Source organism: Sinocyclocheilus anshuiensis, unplaced genomic scaffold, assembly GCF_001515605.1.
Source record: "Sinocyclocheilus anshuiensis isolate Anshui unplaced genomic scaffold, SAMN03320099.WGS_v1.1 scaffold49, whole genome shotgun sequence".
NCBI classification, from domain to species: Eukaryota; Metazoa; Chordata; class Actinopteri; order Cypriniformes; family Cyprinidae; genus Sinocyclocheilus; species Sinocyclocheilus anshuiensis.
The window spans coordinates 722,616-736,074 of NW_015539863.1; the positions used below are offsets into that span (position 1 = coordinate 722,616).

The 13,459-nt window shown below is 38.5% G+C and overlaps 1 protein-coding gene and 1 long non-coding RNA gene across 6 annotated transcripts in view; both read left to right on the top strand.

The window, feature by feature from the left end:
- LOC107684945 (uncharacterized) overlaps nt 1-9,433 on the top strand; it is a 10,310-nt gene extending 877 nt beyond the window's left edge. The window contains exons 2-3 of the long non-coding RNA XR_001633906.1: nt 5,921-5,923; nt 9,422-9,433. This is a non-coding gene — a long non-coding RNA (uncharacterized LOC107684945). The remainder of the gene's footprint in view (nt 1-5,920; nt 5,924-9,421) is intronic.
- Nucleotides 1-13,459, top strand: part of LOC107684944 (protocadherin-7-like) — a 142,084-nt gene that overhangs the window by 103,026 nt on the left and 25,599 nt on the right. The gene's annotated exons all lie outside the window — the stretch shown is intronic.

Below are 13,459 nucleotides of genomic sequence, written 5' to 3' on the forward strand. Positions count from 1 at the left end.
AGTCGATTACAATTTTTAATCTAATTAATTACAGGGTGCTGCGGTTAATTAATCTAAAGGTATTTTGAATTATCCATCATGTTTATCCATCAGTGTCAGTAAATGATACAAGTGTTTCAGTTAAAACAACCAAGAATGTTTGTCCAGATACTATCCAGGAATGAAAGGCATGTTAATGCCATTTGTAAAAGGGGCCAAAAAGGACTTTAAATAGTAAGCTCGAGTGGAGCTGACTTCACACCTTTACAAAATATGACCTTAGAACCACTTTGTTTGGAAGTAATTGCAAAATGAATGCTTACAAAAGTGAAGGTAGTTCTGAGAAAAGGTCGAGCATCCTTTGTTGCCACACGGCGTTTGCTAGGCTATTCACTTGTTTTTTTAAATGTATCTTACAGTTCGAAAATGAGAAATAAAAGAGTCTGACCGAGTCAGTTCAATGTTAAATGTACGCAAAAATTATTGCCGTGAAAAGAGGCAAAAGAAGTCATCGTGCAGGCCGCCCGGATCTCAACTCTGAGTATCTGTAACAACTTGTGTCCATAACAGTCTTCAAAGGAGCCAATGAAAAATAAACCTGGTGAGAGGTTTTTTTTGTTAAGAGACTGAAAACGCCATAAGGTGAAGGGATTGTGAGCGAGCCGATGAATGGTATTGACTGATGTCTGTAAATCAAGTCTTTGATGGCCGCTATCAGAGCTCAGGACACAGTGAGTGGACTAGCTGTGCGGATAGACTGCTTTAGAAAGTCTGACCACCGCTACAGCTGGACAATACGGTTAAGACACACAGTCTGTATCGATTTGTCCCTCTTTTAGACAATATAGCTACAGTTGCCATTAGCGACGACGTCCACACTCATCTGTTTCCTGGGTTAAAGGGCAGCCGGGACAACAGGCTGTACATACTGGTGTCATTAGCCATGTCACTCACTGACTTTGTGACCTGAGTAATGATGGCAGCCATATACATTGGCCTATTCTTAAACAAACGTTGATGGAAGTTCTACAGTTGATCGTATCTCGCTAAACTATTCAGGAATAGGCAGTCCAAACAAAAGACTTTGAGTTTTGAGAGTCATGTATCTAATCTGCTTTTCCACCGGCCACAGCATTTGTCTAGAACTCGGATGGACTTGAACAAAGAGAGAATGGGACACCGATGAATGGCAAAGGGCCTTTTATTTCAAAGCTTTTCTGTTTTAACTTGACAAGGCTACTTTGGTCTAAATACCATTCCCGTTAGGAAGAGGAACGCTGCTCTTTTCTTTTTCCGGCGCTGCCTCCAGCCATCCCTGGGATCATCGATCAATACCTCTGGATTACAGGGGGGATTAGGGACTACAATGGTCTCCGATTTTGGTAATCTGCCTTTTTTCTTCCACTTTTTTTTTTTAGGAAAATGGATAAATGCGTGGCAATTTGAGAACAAAGTATCGGCACTCAGCTTTCTGTACAGAGCACACAACAATAGAACACAATCCTCTTTGGAATTAATATTTAATGGTTTTGACTGGTTGTCTACAGCGAGAGTATCGTGCTGTTTAGTCTTTTTTGCCTCCGCTTCCGCTCGACTTTAGAGATAGAAAGAGAACGGATGAGGTGAAATTCGAGGCGCGTGACGAAGGGGGCAGAATCTGTGAAAGAGAGGAAATGGAACCCTATATTCTGCTGTTTTATTTCAACATTTAATTTCCTGCTGTTCTGACATGGCAAGAGACAAAGAAAGCAAAGATGTTTAGATTGAGCTTCTGTCTGTCGACTCATGTGTCACGAGGGTTTAATGCTTGTACTCCAGAGGCGGTTCGAGACACCTGGAGGACCCCTAGAAAGCATTGACGTCTACCACCTCTCCCCTGATCTTTAATTAAGGAAGGATGCCTTAGTTATAATGTTGGTGTGTGTCAGTGTGAGTGTGTGTGTTTCCAGGCCATTAGGGGAATGTTTAGGCAGAAGGCAGGATGCATTCTCTGTTGATCAGTTCCCTGAGGGCTGCAAAGGAATCTGGGAAAAGCATTACACTGAAGACTACCTTAGGCCCTCTGGGATTAAACACACTTATTAGGCGTTCATTTCGAAGATGATGATAATTAGGTTCATCATGGTCTTCATCACCATCATCATTATTCCTACCTTAAATCAATATTTTCTTCAATCAATTCCACTGGCAATCAGCTAAACAGCAAGTCAGTAAACATTAGAGATGCACAATCTATTGGTACCATATTCGTTATAGACATTTTTGGTGTATTGTGTTGCAGTCAGGTAAATACATGCAGTGCTAGGACACCTAACACCTCTAGTGATGGTGACTAATGAGGTGCTGTGTTTGTGTGTGTTTTGAACTATGCCTTCAAGAATATGTCACTGGTGTTGTGCACATGTATGACATATAGGCCACCAGTCAATCCAGGTGTAAAGGGTTGCCCATTTAACCTCATGTCTTTCTCGGAAATATACACAGAGGACTGACTTGTCAAGTGATTTCACAAAGCCTTATAGGTTAAGTCTATATATTAAGTCTATATACTCTTACTGAATGCATTAAGTCAAAAGACATTTATAATGTCATATATTTCTATTTATCAAAGAATCCTGAAGATTTATCACAGTTTCCACAAAAATATTATTAAGCAACTGCTTTACTTTGATAATAATATATATATAAAAAAAATAATTATTGAGAACCAAATATAATAGACTAATAAAACATTATTGAGAACCAAATATAATAGGCTAATAATTTCAACATTTAATTTCCTGCTGTTCTGACATGGCAAGAGACAAAGAAAGCAAAGATGTTTAGATTGAGCTTCTGTCTGTCGACTCATGTGTCACGAGGGTTTAATGCTTGTACTCCAGAGGCGGTTCGAGACACCTGGAGGACCCCTAGAAAGCATTGACGTCTACCACCTCTCCCCTGATCTTTAATTAAGGAAGGATGCCTTAGTTATAATGTTGGTGTGTGTCAGTGTGAGTGTGTGTGTTTCCAGGCCATTAGGGGAATGTTTAGGCAGAAGGCAGGATGCATTCTCAGTTGATCAGTTCCCTGAGGGCTGCAAAGAAATCTGGGAAAAACATTACACTGAAGACTATTTTAGGCACTCTGGGATTAAACACACTTATTAGGCGTTCGTTTCGATGATGTTGATAATTAGGTTAATCATGATCTTCATCACCATCATCATTATTCTTACCTTAAATCAATATTTTCTGAAATCAATTCCACTGGCAATCAGCTAAACAGCAAGTCAGTAAACATTAGAGATGCACAATCTATTGGTACCATATTCGTTATAGACATTTTTCCCTTTCTTTCTCTTTTTATTTATTTATTTATTTATTTTTAATGCCACATATTATAAAATATTGGATAAAATAAACATTGGATTTTTAATTTCCATTTTTTTTTTGATTACCTACCTCATCATGGCACATTTTACTTGTAGTGTTTAAAATGACTGATTTTATTTTTATTTTTTTATTTAGACAAATTTTAATATCAAACATTTATTGGTTCCTCTTCAGGAACTCGAGCTGCGTCGAAAACGCTAGGGGAACGCCCTTCAGCGTGACGGGCTCTGAACCTCGTGTGTAATCAGACCAATAGATGGGCGAGACGTCACGGCGGGTGACGTAATGACCAGGAGGCTATAAAAGCACGTGCGGTGAGACCAGCGTCAGCTTTTTGTCATTCAGCAAGCGCTCAGTGTGTGTGTCAGTCTGATATCTGTTTGTGAGTCTTATTTAGTGTTGTCTGTCAAAACGAAATCTCAAGACAAAACCAGACACTAAGGCGAGGGCAGGCAGCGTTCACCGGGTTCTACAGCCGGTACTTCATAGTTCCGAAGAAGGATCTGCGTCAGAAGGGTTGCGTCCAATTTTAGATCTACGTCAGTTGAACCGCTCAGTCATGCGACTGAAGTTCAGGATGCTTACTATCAAGCAGGTCGTGTCTCAGATCAGGTCCGAGGACTGGTTTGTCACGATCGATCTAAAGGACGCATACTTCCATGTATCCATCCTTCCCACTCACAGGAAGTTCCTGAGGTTTGCTTTCGGGGGCAAAGCGTACCAATATTGGGTTCTTCCGTTCGGTCTGGCACTCTCACCCCACACTTTCACCAAGTGTGTGGATGCTGCTCTGGCTCCTCTGCGACTCCAGGGCATCCCCATACTCAACTACATCGACGATTGGTTGATATTAGCTCATTCAGAGCAGGTAGCGGTTTGCTTTTATAGCCTCCTGGTCATTACGTCACCCGCCGTGACGTCTCGCCCATCTATTGGTCTGATTACACACGAGGTTCAGAGCCCGTCACGCTGAAGGGCGTTCCCCTAGCGTTTTCGACGCAGCGTCTCGTTCCCTCGAGGAACTAGGGTTACATACGTAACCTGAGGCGTTTCTGTCATAACACTGTTAAAAGTATAATATTTCATAATGAAAAAACTAATTAAAATGATAAATAATAAAATAAATATTGGCTTATTAAGATAAATATTGACTCATTGGTTTACGGCGGCATTTTAATGTTTTAACATTTTTAATAAGTACTGCATCCCCATTAAAATACTGAGCATTAAAATTGGTGATACATTCACAATTCGTGATATCTGTGTTCATAAGGGACTTTTATTATTTCCAGTACATCGCAGAGTTGTAGGGCACGATTTTCCAACCTTTTGACTGACAGCTCTGGTGCGCAGATGGATAGGTGTGTTCCCTTGTTAATGGTGTCCGTCTTGTTCCAGAGCGCACTGTGTGAGGAGCTGAGACGACCAGTAGAAGAGAGAGATAGAGCGAGTAAAGAAAAAAGAAAATAAAAGGGGGAAAAAAAGGGTGGAAAACAGGACTGATACACGTACGAGCTCACAGAGCCATGAGAGGGGGAGTGGAAAGAAGGTTAGAAAGAGAAAGAGAGTGAGCGAGCGAGAGAGAGGGGTACCATGGGAATAGAAAACTGAATCAGAAAGGTAACCATGTGCAGCGGTTCCATGCGCCGGCAGCTGAATCTGCCTCAACACAAAGTGCTGATGATCAGCAGAGCCAGAGCAGGGACAGAGAGAAAAAGGGGACATGAGAATGAAAGCAAAATGAGTCGTGGAGAAAGTCAATGAATGAAGAGAGATTTGCTGTTTAAAGCAATACCATACCAAATTTAAAGGCAATTTTCCTTTACACTCTTAAAAATATAGGTTCCAAAAGGGGTTTTTCACAGCGATGCCATAGAAGAACCAGTTTTTGTTCCCCAAAGAACCTTTCAGTGAACAGCTCTAAAAGAACCATTTGTTCTTAGTGTGAAGAACATTTTAATAATCTAAAGATCCTTTTTTTCCACTGTAAAGAACCTTTTGTGGAATGAAAAGTTTCCATGGATGGTAAAGGTTCTTTGTGGATCCATTGATGTCAATGAAGAACCTTTATTTTTAAGAGTGTATTTCAAACCCATAATCAACCAAGACACATATAAAGAAGTTTCCACAGAGTGCTACTTTGCGAAACGTTATTTATAGAACATTCTTACCATGTTATTCACAGACCAGATGGTATTAGAGAATACACGAAGAACAGTTCATTCAGTTCTTTCTCTATTGTATCACTTAAATCAGACACTTTGCCAGGTAGCCTTTTTTCCTGACCCATTGAGGCCCTTGAATGTTAGACATTGCGTCTATCACTCTCAGTTACAAAGATGACAGCCTCTTCCATTCTTTCGTTTCATCGCTTCCTTTCTTTCTCCCTTGTGAGTGTATGTGTATGACTCAAAGATGGTGCGTGAGAATCACAGCTATGAAATGGGCTCCTACTAAGGACCCTTTGTGCATTAATTAGGCTCAGTGTGTGTTCGCGCGTGCGCTGTGAGAAAAGCAGCTTTGTTTTGGCGTCAGGAGTCATGAAGATTTGAGTCATGGTCACGGAGGTTGTATAGATTGTGACGATCAGAGCTAGATAAAAAAGTTTGGTCGTCTCTCGGGTTTAATTGGCAAGATTAATTAGGTCTGTATGAAAGTAATTATTCATCGGGTATTGACATGTGTTTGTTCTTTAGTACAGTAATTGGGCAAGTCAGAGACAAATTGCCCTTTCGAGACCTCCAAAGTCTGACCGAAGTACAACTTTTGGATTTACCTCGGTGAATGATAATTTGATTGCAACTTAGTGATGCCAAGTTTGCGTCTGAGGAACATATGCCTTTCATTTGCTATATTTACATAAATTATCAGCATGCACGCATAGGTGAACATACAGTTATGCTTATGAGTTAAAAACTTTTCTCATTAGTTCACAAACCCCTTAGCCTTTTTTTTTTTTTCAAATAATGTGAAATCATAAAAAAACACTTTTTTTCAGTACTGCCCCGAAGAAGCTGTAGAGCTCAAATTAAATACATACAGAGACAAAACAATAACTGAATTTACACAAATTATCCTGTTCAAAATTTACACACCCCTTGGTTGATAATATTGTTGCCTCCTCGAGCATCAGTGTCAATTTGCAGCCTTTCGTGATGTTTTGTATGTTTTATATGAGTCCCTCAGGTGTCCCGAGTTGCAAATCTGTTGAGACACTGTGTAGAGAAGCTCAAATATGCAAATCATGCTGGGAAACCAAAGAACATACGGTACAGTTTTGAATGAACTCGGGTGCACTCAGATGGGCTTGTACTCAAACTTGACACAGACTCAGACATTTTGGACTTGAAAGTACAGTCAAATCCATGTCATGTGTAACATGGAACATAAAAAAATAGGTAACAACATCAAATTAAGATAAGACAATAGAAAAAAACGTCCCATTCAAACTCACTAGGGGTGATAGCTGTTGTAGCCCTAAAAGTGCAATGTTTGCAAAATTTTTTTTTTCTGACAACATTGTTTCTTTAAAAAAAAAAAATAAATAAAAAAATAAAGATAAAACATAATGCAGATTTGGCAAATGGCATGCAAACTTCACTGTATATGCATTAAACTAAAAGCAACAGAAGTACTTCATGTTTAAAATGTATTTCCGCCCTTCCTGGCCACCCGTAAACTCCGAGCATCCTCTGCTCACCCAGAGCTAACTCTAGCAACAAAAGAGGTTCATTTCCCTCTGGGTCTGTACACGATTTAGTGCACTACGTGTCAGACGGTATCCTTCCATGTCACTTCTCTCCTAATGCTAATTCACCCGATTGCTCTCGGAATTACTTAGTCAAACTTATTGCTGGAGACAGACCTGTTAATTCCAATTCATTTCATTCTATGGAGAGAGAGGTGAAAGTGCAACATGAGAGATAGAGCGAGAAAAGAGACAGCGTCGGAGATGGACTCACCCCAGTCAAACTCTGGGCTCTTAGGGCTCTTTGTCAGCATGCACAGTCAGTTAGAGCTGATGCAGTATTCATGGGGCAGAAAGGAAAGAATGGTGGAGGTGGGGGCGGTTAGACCCTGAATTACGTTGAATAAAAATAAAAATGAGTACATTGGTATTCAGAATGTGGCCTGAGCTAACATGCCCCCCCCCCATTCCTTTGCTTGCTTGCAGCAGGGGAACTACAAGCTAACTGTTGCGTGATAAGGTATTATCTAATGGGGAGGGTGATGCACTAGGCATCTGCCACAAAATGGAGTCAATCAATTGAACAGGGATAGTAATGCTGGCTTTCTGCGCTGCGCGAGAGGGAGTAACAGAATAGTGAGATGAAAGAAAGAAGCAGAAGGGAGAGTACGGGGGGTTTGGCTAGGGCCGCAAGACCACTCGACAAAAGAAGAGAGGAAAGGAGGGAACAGGAGGAGATGTCGGGGCCTGGGCGGACGTACCGTAATTGTTGGCGCAGAGACGCTCGCAAGATATTTGCTCATTCGTTACCAGCCCGACACATATTTGCTGATGCTCGACCCATTACCTCAGGCCAGCCGGAGCAGGAGACAGCATTCTAATTCAGGGGGCATAACAGGTCCTTATAAATAAATAAACAGAGGAAACTGGCTCCATTATTGCGCTTGATGGGTTTTACATCTCAAATGCGCTTTTGTTCGTCCAGTAGCTTTGTGCTTAGTCTCGTTAAAAAAGTGCATGTGATTGGGTACAGAATAGTTATGTGTCGTATTTTTTTTCTCAAGGAAGCAATTTAGTATATGAGGAGAAAGTCAGGCATCTTGGTGGATGCCCGCTGTGGGGTCCTTCTGTCAGTGTGAAATATTGCTGATTGGAGCACACATGCGGTGGGAAGGAGTGAGGAATGAATCAATCTTAGTGGGGGTCCTAAAATCATCTGACTCTTTTCTTGTGAGGGGAAGGCTGACACACAGTAATGGAATTGAAAGGACTTTAGATTTATACAGAAACTATATACACTGCATAAAACAGGATTTTTTTATTTTCTTTTCAGCAAAGAATATTTTAAGATTTTTAAAATGAGATAAACTGACTTGAGAGGCAAAATTGCATCAGATAATATCATACTTGTTTTCTTGTTTTAAGCAGAAATATAATAAACTTTAGAGAGGTTTATGCTTTAACGAGCTAAACACTATTTGCTAAATTAAATGAACTTAGAAGTATTCTCTGAAAATAAGTAAAAATATATATTTTCAAAAAAAGTATATTATGTTTAGATGTTTTAACTAGAAAGCAACACACAAATACACTAAAAATATCTAAATGTTTTTAATTAAAAAAAACATTTACTTGAAGCAAAATTACAAGATATAATGTGTTGTTTTCTAAGAAAAAATTATCTAAATTAAGTAAGTTTTTGCTTAAAGAGAGTGTACAAGAGATGAGCTATGATAAATTAACTGTTTTCTTTTTGAGTTAAATTTTTTTTTCTCACCTCATTGGTGATATTATGTAAATGTATCTTGATTTAATAATTTGTAGATATTTACACTGAAAAAAAAGAGACCAAAATAACAAGAATAAAATAACTTTTGCAATGCACTGATTCAGGAAATAATTCCTTCATGCTGTTTCCTTGTTTTTGCAGTGCATAAGATTATTACCAGAAAAATATAGAATAAAGCTACTTTTGAAAACAAGAACTTATAAGACAATTTATTGTGGTTTATATCTGGTCATCACAGATTTAATAGGAAGTCAAGTTTCATCATGCATGCAGTCATACACAAATTAAACCTTCCTCACATTCTCTGATCTCTGACACAATTAAGTTCTTTATTTTCATTGATCATGTCACACGTTACACCTGTGATCAGTTCGCAAAGGGCCACTATTGGCTCACACCTGCTCCATCTTCTTTGAACCCCAGCTTGCGCTTTTTAGCCAATAATTGGCGGGCGATCGATAACACACCGTGATGAACGCTAAGGTGATGTGATCACACGCTCTTCATGCGTTATAAAGATCAATAAAAACAATAACCATCCCCCATTCATGATCTCACCATGCTTAGTCCCCCATATGCACCCTCACGGAGCTTTTCCATCAAAGCGCTATTACCCAAAGAGCAACAGTTGGATGGTGGGAGAGAAAGGAGAAAAAAAAAGGAGCGAGAAAGTGAGAGAAGGGGTGAGGGAGAGAGAAATGCAATTTCACCCCCGACTACGGCAAGCTATAGACGGAAACAGTTTACAGATGAAAGTAATTTCATTTCATTTGCTCTCCATAAAAAGAGGGGCAATGCTGATATATTCTTGCAGACAGATGCACAGCGGCGCAGCTGAGACAGAAATAGCTTCTCCTGTTGGCGGATGAGAGTCAGTGGCTTTCCTCAGTTTGACAATAAAGGCGAATGCGCTGTATTGCGGTGCGATCCAGAAAGGATGGTATTTAGGATGGTATTTTTGTGGCGTCTTTGAGGGATTCGCGGGCTCGCCGGAGAACTGCCCTCAGTCAACAGAGAGCACCCATGTCACCTTTACGCTGGCCTAGACATGGCTGCGTGTGATGAGGTGACATTCACGAACGACCCTTATGGTCAGCTCTTTGAATATTTAGTGCTAGCCTGAGCCGTAGTAACATTAAAGCTGATTCCTATATAGATTGAAGCCAAATCGCTCAGATGTTCAGCTTTAAAGTCATGAATTGCATACGCAATATATTTTGCTTCAGTAAATTGATGTATTTTTGAGTGAAACAGTTTAGTTTGACTAGAGAAAATCTTGGTAGAAAATACCATTTTGCTAAAGTCAATCAAAACAGCGTTTTTTACACATATATATATATATATATATATATATATATATATATATAATTGCAAATATATTAAACATAAAGATAAATAAAAATGCATTTATAGACTGCTGTTTAAAAGTTTGGGTTCAGTATAATTTTTAATAGTATTAATAATTGTTTTATTCAGTAAGGATGCATTAAACTGATAATGTTACAAAAGCTTTTTGTTATTATTTCAAATAAATGCTTTTCTTTAAAATGCTTTTTTTCATTTAAAAAAAACACTGTTTGCAAACATTGATAATAGAAAAGTTTTATAATATAAATCTGCTGTTAGAATGATTTTTGAAAGATCATGTGGCACTGTACACTGGAGTAATTTATGTATATTTAATATAACAATATTTTTTACTGTATAGTTAAAAATATTACATAAAATGTAACACTTTTTTAAGGTCCAATTCTCGCCATTTACAAACCATTAACTATGACTTTTGCCTCGATAGACTTCTAATTTGCTGCTTATTAATAGTTTGTAAGGCAGTTGTAAAGTGTATGTATTGGGTAGGATTAGGGATGTAGGATATGGTCATGCAGAATATGTGATTCACTAATAAACAGCCAGCATGTTAATAATAGGCATGCTAATAAGCAACTAGGTAATAGTGAGAATTGGTCCCTATACTAAAGTGTTACTCAAATATAATTTAACTGTATTTCTTTGAAATAACATGTGGCGATGGATTGTTCACAATAAGACCAGGAATGTACATTAAAAAAGCAACCAGAGTCCATTTTGATTTCAGGTTGTCTTTAATAAGTCAGTTGTAGCAAACACTGGTAACCATACAGGCATGTTACTACACAAGGAAATTACCCTTCAACCCCATCTCTCTCTCTCTCTCTTTCTTGCTGGTGACAAAACTCGCTCGCTCACACTATGAACAGTCAGGCCATTTCCTGTGAAAAGAAGCTGCTGGGATATTTGTAGCCATCATTGATCGAAGCTGGATGTAATACCCATGATGCATTGCTGTTTAAATTAGGAGAGAGTGTGGGAGTGTTAGAGAAAGTAAGAGACAGAGTAGAAAGTATGAGGAGTTTTCAAGGACGATGCGGGATGTTTTCCATACAATCAGCAAGACAAGAATGAGAGAAAGCTTTTTTTTTTATTCTTTCTGATAAAGAAACAAGAAATTGAATTAGCAATTCAGATTCACATATTCAGCCTGCTATGTAATTTTCAGTATTTTTTTTAAATCCTATTCTTGTTCCTAGAAAACAAAAGGCACGTGTTGTAATCCATTGAGCCATATACATACTGTGAAAAAAAAATACATACTTACATTTACTGTGAACAAAACAGTAGTGATTATCAATCTTTTTTTTTACAACCTCCTCACAGAAACCTCAGATTAACAAAGAAACAACTAATAGTAGCAGAGACTATAGTATGATGTATTATTGCAATTTTTTTTCAATCTCCATACTTTTATCCCAGCTGAATATGCAGATACAATTATGTGTAAGCCATCTGTTTCACAAAAAGTTGTAAACATTGTGGCTCTGTAACCAGGGTTATTATTAACTAAAACTAGCCATTAACCATTGAACATAAACATAAATATGTTCAATGGTTGACATAAAGTTGAAATACAATAATATATAAATATTAGATGAAAACTATGTAAACAATTAGAAATGCTGTATTGGCAACTAACTGAAAAAAAGTTTAAGTTGAAGCACTAAAGTAACTGGAAATGAACTTTAATACTGTACTAAAACTGAAATAAATGCAAACAAACAAATAAATAAATAAAGCTAATCCAAATTTTGATAAAAACTTCAATAGTGTAAAAATAAACTTTCTGAGGCACATGACATCTTGACCAGTCCAACACAGCACATTGGCTCAAACAAGTAGTGCAAGTTTGGGACGGAACAATTTGTCTTGCAGACGAGTGTCAAGTTCCGGTAAATTATTTTGCGTCATTAGTGACACAAATTCAGAATTTTAAAATGGGCATTTTCCCCATAGTAAAAATTTAAAATGGGCATTTCTCCCTCAGTGTCCTATCCAGACCTATAATCGTCTTTATAGTACAACAAAATATATTACCTAGATAAAACGGAGACACTTGTCCCCCAGGACCGACTGCTAATTTAAGTGCAGCTGACTATTATGTTGATCAGATTTAGGCACTAATCTCTTTCTAAGGCTTTGATACAATTAATGCATATTAAACCAGATTGGGAGCCAATTTACCATTATACTAATCAGTTATGTTCGTGTAAGATCAGAGTGGTAGGCCTGAGGCAGGACAGGGTTTAATGGTCATGTTTTCTTGATGCTCATATTTCTAGGGGCACATACCTCCCATTGTCCGTTAAAAAAAAATTAAAATAAATCTAATTTATTTGCCTTTACTTTGAATGTTGACATGAACAGCGACAAAAGGCAGACTTCATCTACATAGTGAAAGGTTCAAAAGGGCTCCTCTTTTAGAGCACTGTGTGTATGTGTGTGGGAGAGTGCCTTATGATGGACGGCTTTAGTTAAGTCCTTGAGGGTGAAGCGACAAGGATTTATCTGTGTTGTGTCTGATAGGCGGCATGTGAAGCGGGCACTAATGTGGCATATTTATGGGGCAACTCTGTTCGATTATCATCTGTAGGGGAGGCCACAGGGCAGAATTTGCTCTTCCCTCAGTAAACACCAACTCTTAGTGAAGAGAGAGAGGGCTTGCCCCACAACTACTGCAAATTCTAAAATCAAGTCATGTTTTTAAACCATTATGAGTCAGATAGGATGGTTGCAGTCTTATGTTTTTCTTTTGTTTTATTTACGCATTCATACCCCACTTTTCAACTTAAATGCTTGCTGTGTAGGTGGTTTGTAAGATAAAACATAAATTGGTCCAGACTTGTTGTAACTAATATAAGACAGGAGCTATTACTTTGCTATGACTTACAGCTCAAAGCTTGCCACAAAACTACACACGCCAGTGAGAACCCTTTGGCAAGCGTTCCGTTAACCAGTGAGCAACATTGACAGAACATTCTCAGAGTGCTCTCTCTTGAATAAGTACCTACGCACACCTGTCACATCTGTGGCGCAAAGACGTCAATAAATCTCGCCACTAATGCATGCAGGAAATCTCGAGCTTGTCCAATATTAATGATAGCTGGCTTGGCTTTGCTGTACCTGTACACCTCTTCCAGACACTCTAAGTGGAAAAAGCTTTCTCAGCTAATGGTACAGTAATGCAGAATAAAGTCTTTTCAGTCTCCCACTTTTACCATACTTTACTGCGGAAATTCTTTAAAATGCCCTATAATC